Below are 14855 nucleotides of genomic sequence, written 5' to 3'. Positions count from 1 at the left end.
GTGATCCTGAATGGAACCCTGAATTTGTAGTCAGTCAGTGAATGATGAGATTACCAGCAGAAGGTGACAGTGCTGATCTGCTGCACTGGAGAGTACCCAAGAGCAACCATTTTGTTTTCTGACTTTGTCATTGTCTATGCATTAGTGATCTATTTGTGAATTCATAGAATCACTCCATACAAACATCAATGGTTTACATATGTAATTGTCTTCACTGGGAGCCAGATTGAGGCTGTCTTCCAGATTTAACAATTTTGGATTGTTCATTCCTTTAGAGAAGCAACTGGAAGGTAGTACACAGGAGTGAACAAAAATGACAAATGAATGGTAATTGTTCATGGTGGGTAGCAGTTGCTAAATACATTACAGCACCTGACAGGTGTATTCTGATATCAGTTGTGAGCCATTAAGTTTCAGGTGTCTTCTCACCTGCCCCACTCTCCCTGGCAAAGTTCTGACCCTCTAGTGTAGAAAAATATCCCCATCTTTGCTAGAACATAGGATATACGTCATTTATATTTGTATTGCAGTGGTGACTAAGAGCCCTGTCATGGACCAAGACCCATTGTGCTAGGTGCTGTACAAACGTAGAACAAAGATACAGTTGCTTGCAATCCAAGTAATAAACAAATGTAGGTGCCTAAAGTTAGGCATCTAAATCTATATTAAAGGGTCCAAATAAAAGCAGCCTTACTGTCTGAGGTGACCAAAAGGCATTGCCATCTGTAGCCCTTGAGCTGTTAGTAGCTTTTCCCCTCAACACGACTTCTTTACCTCCACCCAGCTTCATTGGCACTAATGGCAGATGCTTGTTGGCAGTCTTGGCTGAAGAGCTAAGAACAGGAGGGACATAAAAAATGAATTGTTCTTTCACCCCTAGAAATGGTCTCCACATGTGAGAGCTGAGGCACCTTGAGAAGTTTGCACTGCCTCTGCCACACTGTACCTGTTCTGTGGATGAAAAATTATAAATGGGGTGTTCTGTCTCCTGGGCTGGTGGCTTAGCAGCTTTCATCAACTTTAAGGCCTATCTTTTCATATCTGAGTGGCCAAAGTTAGGTATCCAGGTCTGAAGATGTTGACCTCAGACTCTCACTTGTACCTCACAAATACCCGCAATTAATCTAAAATTAGATCTTTATGAAGACTGGAATGATGCCCAGTTTACTCTGGACACACTATTTAAACTGAAGTGAAATATGAAGGGATTGAGACATAAAGGAAAAATAGAAAAGAGAGAAACAAAAGAAGGCTATTGGACACAGGCATTATATTGTTACTCATGTGGCAAGGGAAGTGTGTACATAAACATTAGTGTTTATACTAAAGAATATGCCTAAATGTTCTGTAGCAGTCTCCCAAACCTCTGTCTCACATACACATCAAACCTACTATATGAATTTCTATTAATATAATTGGGTTGAATCCCTTCGTTTTGCCTCATCTTATCTGTCAATGGTTCAGACCGTTATTATAGGAAAACCTTACTTCTGTTAAAGATGGGGCTTAAACTGAAGTCTAGCTTTAAAGCAATCTTTGTTTTTCACACCCACACTAATAACTAAAAATATCCCTGAAAGTCTTCTGCATGTGAATTTCGCACACTGGAGCTTTCGCAAACGCATTTAGTTTGGCTTTCAGATTGATAAATCAGTTTTTTTCCCACTCTGTGGCATATTCAGTTAATGACTATTTGCTTTAATTTTCCATTTGTGGAATGTGATAAAAACATATCCTTTCAATCACACAATTTAATAATCAATGTAACTTGCAGTAACCTTATATTTTAGTGGCATTTTAACAATACAGAACTGAAACATAAGTCCTGTGGAACACATGAGGAATCAATAAAAAGATGATAATACCTGACTTATCAGCATAGTTATTTAAACATGTTAAATAAATGGGTCACGATGGGGCAAATATTGATCAAAATAAACTCCAATAGTACTCTCAAAGATGCATTTTAATACAGTATTAGAGCTTTGTTATGATTAATGAATATATGACAATTTTTCTCCTCTCCATTTTATTCTGAATACACAGACCTTTTTTCACAGAATAAAAAAGTTCAATGAAAAAGATCTTTAAAAGAAACAAAAAGCTACAGATACGGTATCAGCACATTTTTATTAAAAAAAAATAAATCCACACTCCTCCGCCTTAGAATTCTTTAGTCCTAGAATACTATTCCTAAGTGATGTGTGTAATGAATTTTGAAAAAGATTCTTTAAATAACTTTTTTTTTCCAACTATCCCTTTTGTGCTTTCTCCCATGTTGCCCCTTATAAATATCTGCAAAGCCATTGATTATTTTTCTTCAAATCCCTCCTTAAAACTCAGTTGTGTTGTGGTACCTGAAAGAAAACAAAACAAAAACAGGATGAGGCTTGGGCAGCTGGTATGCTACGATCATTGCTTTTCATGTTAATCAGTATCATTTTATTGTTACCTTGTTCTTTCCCTGTCTGTAATATCTACCTATTGTCTTTCATCTTTGGGCTTATCTACACATAGTCACTAGCGTGGACACATTGGTATAAAGGTGGTTATATCAGTATAATTTATTTCTATTAGGTAAATAATGGTGCTAATCACCAACAAAATTCATCAATTTTTTTTTTAGTGTGGATTTTTAAAAGCAATTTTTATGTTCAAAGCTGTAAATTTTCCCTATTTATAAATATAATGTGGAGCCTGTATAAATTTCTTGCTTGCTGAATAGATGCTAGGACCAAAATCTTCAAATGTAGGTAAATAGTCTGTAATTAGTAAAGCTGGGTGGGAAACAGTTTTCCTATCCTATGAGAATTTTTTATATTTTAAAAGTTTGTTCTGTTCTGAATGTGGGTGAAAAGTCAAAATCTCAAACTTCCATGAACCAATAATCTGAAATATTTTTTGATAGGGTCAGTCTAAATGTTTAATTTCAATAATTTTGAAATGTATATTGATTTCAAACTTTTTTATTTTTTGAATATCAAACTAAGATTGAGAAAACGTTGCAATGCAATGTTTCACCAACTTCCAAACAGCATTATCTGATGAAAAAACATGTAGCTGGAAAATTCCCAACCACTCCTAGTTCGTAGCCACCCAGTAAGTTACTTTGTGATGTGAGAGACACCCACATTTTTCATTGACTTCAGCTGGAGCTGGATGCTCTCAGCACCTCTATTTTTAAAATTCTACAGTAAACATAATAATTGATGATAATATCACTAACTTATTACTGTTTGCCAAAAAGATACCTAGGACTGGCAATAATATGTCATTTGAATTAAATCCACAAAAGCTTTGCTTATGGAGCTTTTAGGTCTTTAATATATTAAGCAGCATAAGACCAACTAACATTCCTTTAAGCAGGGTAAAGAAAGGAATCTGCTGAGGATGACATGATATTTAAAAGCAAAGCAAATGTCTCCTGTCCTTAGGAAGTTTATTTGCAAAATTAGAAGAGCTTTTATATGCTGGATGGAATATGCGGATTATTCTTGTTCTAGTGTAATGAAAAAGGTTCAGCATGCTGCTCTGGACACTGTGGTTTGGAAGTACTTGCAGCTGTGAGACACAAATGCTGAATCACTTTTCCTTTGTTCGGTAGGAGTGATTTTCTCTTTGGCTGTTTTGCAGTGGGATTTGGGGGCCCAAAATCCCATCCTTAGACCTTTTAAAGAACTCTGTTTAACTCCTTACTGATTCAAGTCTCCTCTCCCTGTGACAGATGCTGGGAATGAGCAACTGAACCAACACACTGGTGGCTGTTTAACCAATTAGGCTCCCAGGTAGAGCCTGATTAAGGAGAAGAGTTCCCGATTACCAGATCAGACTGGGGGGGAACTAATCAGCCCATTAACAAGGAGACTGGAGAAAAGAGCACAGAAAAGAAGTGCAGGTGGGGAAAAAGCAGGAGAGGGTTGGGCCAAAGTTGATTCTCTGGAAGGAGACTCCACTTCTCCCCTTGCCTTTAGAGAAGGGAAAATTTAATTAAAAAAAAAAAAAAAAAAAAAAAAAAAAAAAAAAAAAGGAGGACTTTGTAAATGCTGTGACTGCAATAACATGTAAAAGGCAGTGGAGTGAAACACTGTCAGGTGGTATCTATACAGGAGAAGGTTTCTGAGCAGTCTGTGCAAAGCAAAGAGGATGAGGGCAGAGGGTGTCCTGTCATGCTCCCCCATGTCCCACAAATCTGGTTTCCTTTACTGGGGATGAAAAGAGCCAGGTTGTCACTCATCCAGATGTGCTATAAAGAGGTTCAGAGAGGAAACTGGTTTGGACTATGAATATAAATATAGCTGTAGAACAATACGGGTGGAGTTATCAAAGGAGCCCAAAGAAGTTAGATGCCCAGCTTCTATTGTCATTTGAGTGGGGGCTGGGCATCTAACTTCTTTCAAAGCGTCCTTTTGAAAATCCCAGACATAGAAGTTAGGCATGGAGAAGAAACTTTACTGAGTGATCTAATCCATACCCATGTCAGTGCAGGAATGCTCCCTGCAGTATATCTGAGTGCTGTATCCTGAGTAATATAGTTTTAAATGTCTCAAGAAATAAGTTTTCTCTCCTAATAGCTTTTTACAATGATCCAAATCCTAAAATCACTGGGAGTTTGCCTGTTTAAAGAGTGCATGAAAAAAGGAGTATAGACAAAGGTTTTGGTCCAAACTATTTACATATACATGAGCCCTATCCCAGATCTACCCCCATACCAACCCTGAGTAGCTGAGTTTGGTACAGAATGGTTCCACAGTGGACTGAGAGAGGAATCTTCTCCCACAGGCTGTAGAGTGGCCGTAACCGCGTCCCCATCTCCATCTCCATTTCTTCTGAAACAAAGGCAAAAATGTTTTGATTTTGTTTTTTCTTTTGCTTGTTTTAATAGTAAAGGGAGTTTCTTTGCTCCCTCTTTCATCAGCCACCTCTGCCTCCATAACTGTTCCCCTTGAGGCTGTTCTTTGGATTTAACATATTTAAACACATAAATAACTTATTAATTATTATTATTATGTATTATTTATATTGTAGAAGCCCTAGTCATGGATCAGAATCACCTTGTGCTAGACTCTGTTCAAACACATAACAAAAAGATGGTGTCTGCCCCATTCAGAATTTAAGTGGCTGTGTGCACAGTACACATCAACAGAGCCCTAGCCTCTACATTTTTTGCAAAGATGACAAAGCTTATCATAGCAATCTCTGTGATGTTTTATTGGTTGGTCAGTTTTGTAAATGATGTGATTCTTCCTGATAAAACATTTATCTTAACTCAACTGTTGAAAATTTACAAGGCTGCCATGAGTATTTGGATGTAAGGGGAAAGATATCGGGCTGTGAATAATTCCTTTCATCCTTTACTGAATTCCAGTTGTATAAGACAGAGAGAAATAAAAATAGCCCTTAGTTAAAAACAGGCTTGCCTACACCTGTGTCAAATCAGAGGTGTTTCTAAAACACTCTCAAAGCCCAGGGAAAACCTCAAAGATACTTGATGAAATTACAGCTATTCTTTCTGCTGTTCTGTGGCTAGTGTACTGCTGCCATGAATAACAACAGCCATGTCAACCAGCACACCTAAATTAAAAGTGAAAGTGGTTATTCATTCATTCCAAACATCCATTTTAATGTGGGGAAGAGGGTGTTTTGTGTTTAGGCCTATTCCATACTATCTTGGTCTTTTTAAAGTTGTAGGAGATCTGTTACTGGTGATGTCATGGGTCACTGAAGCTTTACATTGTTTTGCTTAACTCATTTTTCATGCTTTGTTTTATGCTTAACTATCACAAGAGCTACGGAGAATTTCCTGTGTTGCAATCTGTGTCATATGATTCTTGAAGAGAAGTGGTAATTCTTATACTTATATGTACGGTGGTCATCTTTTGCCAACAATTTACCACATTGTGGTATGAGATTCCACAACTTTCCTCTGTGCTTAGAATAGGAAATAACTTTGGCATCTTAGATCTCAGTAAAGCAACTATTGGCAAATATTGAGTTTTAAAGGGAAATACTGTAGATTTTTCCAAACAAAGCATTCATTTTAATGTGCTAGCTGCGTGGGGTGGAGGTGAGTGGTGAGTTTACATCAAAGGCTTATGGGGGTACTGTAAATCTCCTTATCTTTAAATGTATTCATTATGTAAGGGAACATTGGAAAGTACCCCTGTGCTTTTTGTCATGGCTGGCATAATATTCAGTAATGTGCTGCTGTTTTTGGAGTCACCTTGTCCTCATCAATGGAGGGCATTTTAGAAACTGCTCCTCAGTTGTCTACTATCAAAATGTTCTCCACAGTTCTGTGTGTAATGTGTAATCTGTGGCACTGAAGCAGCAACCCAACATGGATTCTTCATTGTCAAAAGAGATTAAATTAAGAACAAACAGTGAATAAGGTTAAATGAAGGTCAATTTATTAAATTCTGAATTTCTCTTTCTTTTCTGAGTAGTCTGTCACCCCAATAAAAGAGGAGGGGCTGGTCCAGTGGTTTGGGCACTAGACTAAGGCTATGTCTACGCTGCAGCACTAATTCGAATTAGCTTAATTCGAATTACAGAAAGTGATTTATAGAAAGTGCTGCAGACTGTCCACACTACAGTGTTTGTGCTGGTTTCTTGCGTCCACACTGGCCAGCCTTAATTAGAATTAGAAAGCAGTGCAATGTGGGAAGCTATCCCACAGTGCAACTAACCATAGAGGCTGTTGTGATGAGTGTCATCATCCCAGGATGCAGCGCTGCTTCCCCCACTCTCTTGCTGTTTTTTTACTTCCTGATCGCCATTGCTGCAGGTACATGGAGCCAGCTGACCTATGCTCTCATTTTGACTGTGACAAATACATCGCAGCTTATCCTGGATTACTTTAGAACTGTATGCTGTTTGCCTTTTACGCTCCCCCCACTACCCCTTCTATATTGCTTGTCTTTGATTTTTCCCTTCACCAAATGAACCCACCCACTTGTATGCTGTTGGCCTTTTATGCTTACCCTACCCCCGGTATATTGCTTGCCTTTGATTTTGATTCTACAAGTGTCTGTAGAATGTAAGATAAATAACAACCGAGTCAGTTAGTATATTAATACAGTGATACAAATGTTTCCATTTCACTGATGGAAAGCATGATATAATGTATCCACATGTAGCACTGCGAATAAACTCTTAAGAAAGTATCAATTTCCATGATTGGCCATTGAAACAATGTAGCAAAGAATTTCCTCTCACTGCTGGCATTTAAAAGGCATTAATTACGTGGGGAGGGGGCTGGGTGGTGACATCATTCAAAGGGACAAACTTTAAAGGGCTAAACTTTCATAGGGACAAATCTTAAAGGGACAAACTGCAAAGAGCTTGCTGGGCAGTTAAAACGCATTCACCACTTGGGGAGGGGAGTGAGGGGTGAAATCTTTCAAACCCTTAAAGGGACAAACTGCAAAGGACTTGTTGTGTGTGGGTGTGTGTGTGTGTGTGGGGGGGGGGGGGGGGAGGGGTGATTGCAGCTTGGATTTTAAACCCATTCACCACAGGAAATGAAGATTTAAATCTTCCTGGGGCTGCTTTGGGGGAGGGTACTGAAATGGGGCATCATGGGATACAGTCTGGAGGCCAATTAATTCAAATTAAGTCCCAATGCGTCCACACTCATGCTAATGTGAATTAACTGATGCGCTTCAGGCACTAATCCACTTTGCAGAGGTGGTTTTATTAATTTGATTTTAAAGGCTCCTTAATTCGAATTAACAATGTGCAAGTGTAGACGCGGGAGTAATTAATTCGAATTAAGCCACCAGTGTAGACCAGGCCTAAGACTTGGGAGACCTAGGTTAAACTCCCTGTGCTAACAGACTTCCTGAGTGACCTTGGACAAGTTTGTCTCCATTTCCCATCTGTAAAGTGTGGATAATAGCACTTTTCTACCTCACAGGGGTGTTGTGAGGAGAAATATATTAAATATTGTAAGGGACTCATATACTTTTTTAATGGGGGATACCAGAAGTGCCTTAGCACTATTTATTTATGGCCAGAAGTAGAAGGACCAAAGTAACACAGACTATTCTTACTGGAATTTCTGATGTGTAGGGACTGTGTGTGTAAGGCATATGGCTGACAACATAAGCTAACTAGTCATGCAGCTTTTTCAGATCAAACACCTTATCTTTGTTGGGATCATGCTTCTCTTGTCCTGGGTGGGTGGCTGGTGCTGCTCTTAGCATTTTCCATCCCATGCGTCTCTGTCAACAAAAAGTTTGCAAAATAAACCATTTGGGCATTTTGTTTAGTGATTTTATTGTACACCTAAGTCATTTAAGACATTTTAAACAGGAAGGAAGAGATAGGAACCTGAATTATTTGTGTCTCTCTTTTAGCTAAGTACTTGGAAGCCTATGTTTCTGGAGCTGAAGGTAATGATTTCCGTGTCACATGAACTTTAGCTGTCAGTTGTGTATGTGTTTACACATATATAGCCATGGATAGTAAAGCTGTCAGAGTAACACAATAATCCAGTGACAGCTAGATGTCTGGAAATAAGAGTTTGGAAGATGAAGCTTTTGATAACAATGACAGAAAGATGTCATAAGAAAATTCTGAGTGGTCCCATAAGACTTGTCATACCTGCCACTTTAAAATTACAACTTAGGAAAGGATACAATTTTAATGTACCTTCAGTGCACTGACCTAGATAAAGTTATTTTTTTATTCATAACTGTGGGCACAGAAGTTCAATCTGCATTATAAAGAGATTTTTTCCATTTCTTGGAAAGCAAGATTTGTGTTTTTTAAAAACTGAGAATTTGATACAGAAGTCCTTGTGGTGAGAAATATTGGCATCAAACCCGCTTGAACTGAGCATAGAGTTCAAGGTACAATATGTTCTTGAACCTCAGCCTGTGTGAAACCTAGTCGTTGGTCTCTTTTGACCAAATTTTAGCACTGGTGTTAGTGGGTGCAACTATTTAAAGGCCATTAAATTAATGGGATTCTAGCCTGCTTACACCAAGATTCAGTTTGCCCCACCCCACTCCCTCTTTCCTTTCACTGGTCTGTTCTACGCTACAAATATAATCTTATCAGGAGGTCCACTTATATGATTGTCCCCTGACCCAGTTAAAAGTGTTCCAATTATAGTGGAGACTGGAATGGTGTTGCAACTAATTCAGGGGTTCAGCCGTGTTATAACCAGCCTCCTTAATTCTGCTGCATTGATAGGGTAGATGGGTGCAGAGGATCCCTCACAATGATGGGTTAAATTAAAAAAATTCAGGGATTTGGTTAAGGCAGTCATTGAAAAGTTCAGATGTTCAGCCAAAGCTTATCCAAATGATCTGAAACAGTTCTGAACAGTCAGGGTGGATATCTTAAAATGTCAAGCTCTTCTGCAAGCTTGAATGTATGTATTATTTCCATTTCACCATATTTTTACTTTAGTTTTCACCTGACATCATATATTTGACATTGATTGTCTCACAACCAAACTACAGTGGGTACAATTAAGACGCATCCAACGTTTTCTCATAAATGTTTGTACTGTGGTAATATACCTTACAAGTATCACTCACATGGTGTAATCCTTGTGTATTTGCCTTGGCCTTTGCTCCAGGAGGAAACACAGGCTTCCTTGCAATTTCTGCTTCCAGCTATTAGGGGTTGCTGAACCAAATTCACCTCTCTTCCTTCCTCCATCTCACTGCTGCTCCTGCTTGTTCTCACTGAGCTGCTTAGTGTATCACCAGAAGGTTGTTAGTGAGGAGGAGAGGGCAAGCAGGAAAGAAGACCACCACCAGTAACCCCATCAGTACCAGCACATCTCTCACCTGAGAAAGAATGATGGGGGGAATGTGTATGAGGGTTGGAGAGTGTTTCTCCACAGGTTGTCAATATATGAAGAGGAGAAACTGCTACAGACTGTGTCTTTGACACCTGATGGTGTACCACACAAGAAAATGCAACAGGCTATATCCAGGCATAGTGCATGCAGAGTGATGTCTGAGTAAGGTGTAATTAAGGTTTCTTTGGCAGACCCTTCAGTGTTACTTGATTGGCAGCCTCCATGTCCAATACCAAACCAGGGACATTACAGAGACAAGACACATATGTATGTGTATTCCCACAGACAACAAAAAGAAATGTCACTTATATATGGATATATGTGACATGCTATGTTTTGTGTACTGTTACCCTAAGTGAAGTCATATGCTGGCTGGAACACGTACCATCCAGCTATAGCATTCCACTGAGTGCCAGAGTCGGACTGATAGAAAGGTGGTTAGCCGGGCTAAAGAACAAGACTAATGGGGTTGCAGTTGTTAGACACCGACAGGGTTACATTGCCTTCTAGTGACAGGCTGCCTACTAAGATAAGTTCAGTGCTAACGCGCTTTTCAGGATGACGATGCTACATTAATGGGAGCTATCAACATTCCAAACAGAGGGGCTAGGAAACTTGATCCAGGAAGCTTTTAAAATGTGAGTTTAACCCTGAAAAGTGACTGAAAGTGCTATCATGGGGGTCTCATGTTGGTCTTTTAATGACTTCCAGATACAAAATACAATAAAAAATGTTTGTTTTTTTTCTAACTGCCAATACCACAAATTGAACTTAGTCTCTGAGAAGTCATGCTGAGTTTTTTCTTTGCAGATTTCACCACTGTTAATTAATACTTATTACTGGAGATGATGTATGAGAAGGAAAGAACTCTGACTCTCAGAACATAGGCTGAGTTTGACATACTGGGAAAAACTAGCCTCTTGTTACTTGAAAACTGAGCACAACAGGTTAGGACAATCTTGACAGACCAGAAGCATAGAATACCATAATGACATTTGTACAGTAACATTTTAGGTGAAATTGGCTCTTTAAAGTTGCCCCTGAAGCTAAGTTTTTCCAGTATCCATTAGATTATATCAAATTTGAGACTTGTATATTTTTTTCCTTACTCTGCTTAAGTCTCTGAAGTAGGACTCTTTTGTGGTAAGTTCACCTCTGCCATTTTCTTCTACTGCCTGATGTTAAATGGAGAATACATATGTTGGCTCAGTCAATAATAAAGCTGGCTGGAGAATGACACTTCCATTTTGTGAAAATTTTCAAGGTTTAGAAACTTTTCATTTTGTGTTTGGGGAAAAAACCTAAAACCTTTCGAACATTTCACAAAACTGAATAGTGTTGAAACATCCATTTTCAGATCAAAAGGGTCAGGTTTTAGATTTTTCTCTCCTTCTCCTTCCCAGAGAATCCACCCTGGACCTTAGAAACCTTCTCCTCAAAAAGTTAGTTCAAATTGGTAGGTCTCTGTGAAACATAGCTTTGAAATAATGTATCCAAAATTTTCTGACCAGATCTAAGCAATAAGGATACTTTTCCATTTGAAAATCCTGTTAATGGAAAGGCTAATTGTAGGTGCTATATTTTTAAAATCAATGTGTACGTTTACCAATATATGGCTACTTTTCTCTGGCACTTATTTCACATTCCCACTTCTCAAGTATCAAAAGTTAATCCCTTAACAGTTTGCTGATAATACAAACACATGGTGAAATTGTAGCCCCACTGAAGTCAATGGCAAACTCCCATTGACTTCAATGAGGCTAGATTTTTTTCCAAAAGGTCCTCAAATCTTAGTCCTGTAACTTGCTTTTGTCCCCTCTCTCCTCTCAGATTTATCTTGTGTATTATTTTATTTTAGTTTCCCTTCCATCATAACAGTTGGATATCACAGCATTTGTTTTTTTGTATTTGCACCCATTGGTTGACTCCTGCCTCACTGCATGCTGTGCAGTAATATCTGGCTTTCAAAAAACATACCTGAGGGAAAAACTTGTAAATAATTGTTAAAAATCTTGGTTTCCCCTCCTTGCATTATTATATGCAGAAAGGAATTCCTCCACTTACTCAGCTTTGTTATTGAGTCAGAAAGGAATGAAGATGGCAAAACCCTTAAGCAACAAACAAACAAGCAATGATTGCTGCAATCTAGCAAAACAAGAGAGGAAAAGAAATAACAATATCAATATGCCACCCGTGCATCTTACCTCAGGCTGTGTCTGTCCTTTTTAGTTCTATTCACTGCACAAAGGACTCTGGTATGCAGGCAAAGGTGACACTCAGTTGTTTCATATTTAGGTTATAAGAAGTCATTTGGTTTTTTATTTTAATTATGAAGACCCATACAATTTTAAAGCCATTTATATTGCTTATGTATGTTTGCTCAGTCATGATCTTCTTAGCTTCACACTAGTAAATTTAAATGGATGGGGTACCTGTTCTGCAAGTACAGATGTATATGTGACATACTTTTATTTGTGTGAGAAACTATAAAGATAAATATAAGTGTAATGCTACTGAGGAAATTCCTCCAACCAGACTGCATTTCCATTAGATTCTACTTTGTCTCAGAAATCCTTTTGGACATTCAAAATATTTGATATATGTCTAAAATCGCACTATTTCAGTTCAATCTAAAATATTGTTTAAAAAGCATGATGTTGTTATTTCAAACATTAGAAAAAGCAACTTATTTTCTGTGTCTAACCTTACCTGCCTTAAAACCTTACCTGCCTTAATGCCTGGGCATTATTGCAAAACTGAGTGTCCTTGATTTCCTGACCACCAGCCCAGAAAAGTTATGGAGCCTATTGCTCAGAACAGGTTGTGGTAAATTCCTCCTTTAACACGGAATGAAAAATCTGTTAAAGATACACAGAGATATGCATAAATTTGAAACAAACTGACCCCTTTGCAACACTCTCAGAAGAGAAGACAATAGCTGAGTAACTTAAGTATCTTTTCACTGGCAGAAATGCTCCATCCTAGTCAGAGTTTAAAGACCTATGTAGGACGATGTGGGAAGAGGTGCAATGTGAGTATCTATGCTGTATCTGTTCTGTGCAGACCAAATCCTCAAGTCATTGCTTTGTTGTTGCTTAGTCTTCACTCAGGTCTCACAGTTTTGCCTGAGTGTGAGGGCTGAGTAAAAACAGATTAAGGTCCCCTGTATCTGTACCAGGAAGAACAGAGAATGTCAGGTCCCCTGATTTTTTCAACCCAACACTTTTTAGCAACACTAAAACTTAGTTTTAAAAAAAGTACTTCTTGCTGCAAAATATCAAAATGGTGAAATTTGTGAGATTCTCCACAATCACAGGTGGAGAAGTTTATAGTAAACACGGGTCATGGTTGGATTTCTCACTTTAGCCCTATGATGCTGAGTGATTGAAACACGACCATTTATATAATTAAGGGCTGGTCTACACTAGAGAGTTTTGTCAACAAAAGCTGACTTTTGTGGACAAAAAAGTGGAGATGTACAGACTGAAAGGCGCCTCCCACCGATGTAACTCCCTTGCGATGCTGACATAATAAAACCACCTCAATGAGAGGTGTAGGGCTTATGTTGGCATAGATAGGGTGACAAGGTCAATGTAGACACTGCGTTCCCCTTACATAGGTAACTAGCTGGGCACAGGGCGAAAACCCCTGGGGCAGCTACACTCCGGCTTCTGGCTGGGAGCAGGGCAAAAAGCCCCAGGGTGGCTGGACCCCCCCAGCGGGATGGGAGAAGCTGTGGGTGGCTAGACCCCGGCTTGCAGTCGGGAGCCTGGCAGCCATGGCTGAGCCATGAAATTGACAAGGCTGCCTGGCTGCTCCTGGAGGAGACCAGGAGGGTGGTGGGGTGAGAAGCCAGGGCAGCTGGACCCCACTCATTAGGGGCAAAAAGCCTTGGGGGAGAGGAAATCCCCTGGAGGCTTCCCCCAGCTTCCGATGGGAAACTGGGATGGGAGAGGCCCAGCGTTGGCTCTTGGCAGGGAACAGGGAGTGGGGGGGATGGCAGCCCACTGGAAGCCAGCCTGTGGGGCTTGTGACAGAGAGCTGAAAGCCTGGTCTCTCAGCTCCCCACACTACCCCTCTTAGGTTGGTGGAAGTGCTCCTGTAATTGTGCAGCTGTAAATTGACCTATGTTATGGCTGCTTATTTTTTGAGGGTAGACAAGGTCAAATATTGCCACAGTTAGACAATTGCAACACATTTTATACAAAGTATGCCACGTAAGGTATCAATGGAAAAGTTACAATTAATTAAATATGATTACCTGTTTGTATGCATGTATAATCTTTGTACCTAAAGTTATGAATATTGACTATGTACATTTCAAACCTATTTGTCCTGGTGTAACACCTGTAAGGTAGTTTACATCCAGTTTAGCCAGCTCATTGTGAATAGACCATTCAAGTTGATGACCATTAAAGAACACAATAGGCCATAGAAGAAGCTTGTCCCCACCCTGTGAGCCTTCCTGTGGATGTTTTAGCTAGAATATGGGTAATGGCTGCTCCTGTGAGTCATCAAAGCATTCAAAGGCATGTGACTTGCTCATGTGACCCTGGAGTTCATCTTGTGCCTTAATTTTCCATAAACTAAGACAGAGCATTCCTTCCACATGGGAGAAGGTATAAAGGACCCTGGAGGCATCTCCATTTTGCCTCTTTCCTACTCTGATCTCTGGATTTACACAAAAAGGGGCGTATTGACTATGGACTGAGGACCTTCCAATCTTTTCAGTTACCAGAGACTTTACAAGCCAGCAGTCTGTAACATCACTGCTGCAAACCTGATTCAAGAACTTTGCAATAATTGTATGTATATGACTTCCTTAACCATTTTAACTCTCTCCTCTTATAAATAAACCTTTAAATGTTAGATACTAAAGGATTAGCAACAGTGTGATTATTGGGTAAAATTTGAGTTATATATTGCCCTGGCTCTGTGGCTGATTGCTTGGGATTAGAAGGATCCTTTCTTTATTTGATGAAATTGGTTTTAAATAACTACTCATCATAGAGTCTAGTGTCTGAGTGATGGAACAAGA

At 39.2% G+C, this 14855-nt stretch overlaps 2 long non-coding RNA genes across 4 annotated transcripts in view; one reads left to right on the top strand and one right to left on the bottom strand.

Annotated features, from left to right (window-relative positions):
* Positions 1-2023: 2023 nt before the first annotated feature.
* On the bottom strand, positions 2024-12057 carry LOC137151058 (uncharacterized). 2 transcript variants are annotated; one of them, XR_010919147.1, is made up of 4 exons: positions 12022-12057; positions 8142-8222; positions 4714-4826; positions 2024-2357 (listed from the first exon to the last, which is right to left on the bottom strand). It is a non-coding gene; the product is annotated as an uncharacterized lncRNA (long non-coding RNA). The 2 variants fall into 2 exon arrangements; XR_010919148.1 differs by lacking the exon at positions 12022-12057 and adding an exon at positions 9549-9664.
* A 2383-nt stretch (positions 12058-14440) lies between these two features.
* LOC137151060 (uncharacterized) overlaps positions 14441-14855 on the top strand; it is a 49341-nt gene continuing 48926 nt past the window's right edge. For both annotated transcript variants that reach the window (XR_010919149.1, XR_010919150.1), the window contains exon 1: positions 14441-14622. This is a non-coding gene — a long non-coding RNA (uncharacterized lncRNA). The remainder of the gene's footprint in view (positions 14623-14855) is intronic.

Source organism: Emydura macquarii, unplaced genomic scaffold, assembly GCF_026122565.2.
Source record: "Emydura macquarii macquarii isolate MOO-44397 ecotype Brisbane River unplaced genomic scaffold, CSIRO-AGI_Emac_v2 contig_1043, whole genome shotgun sequence".
NCBI lineage: Eukaryota > Metazoa > Chordata > Testudines > Chelidae > Emydura > Emydura macquarii.
Note: the sequence above shows the minus strand (reverse complement) of the source record. Positions and strands in the feature narration are given on the sequence as shown.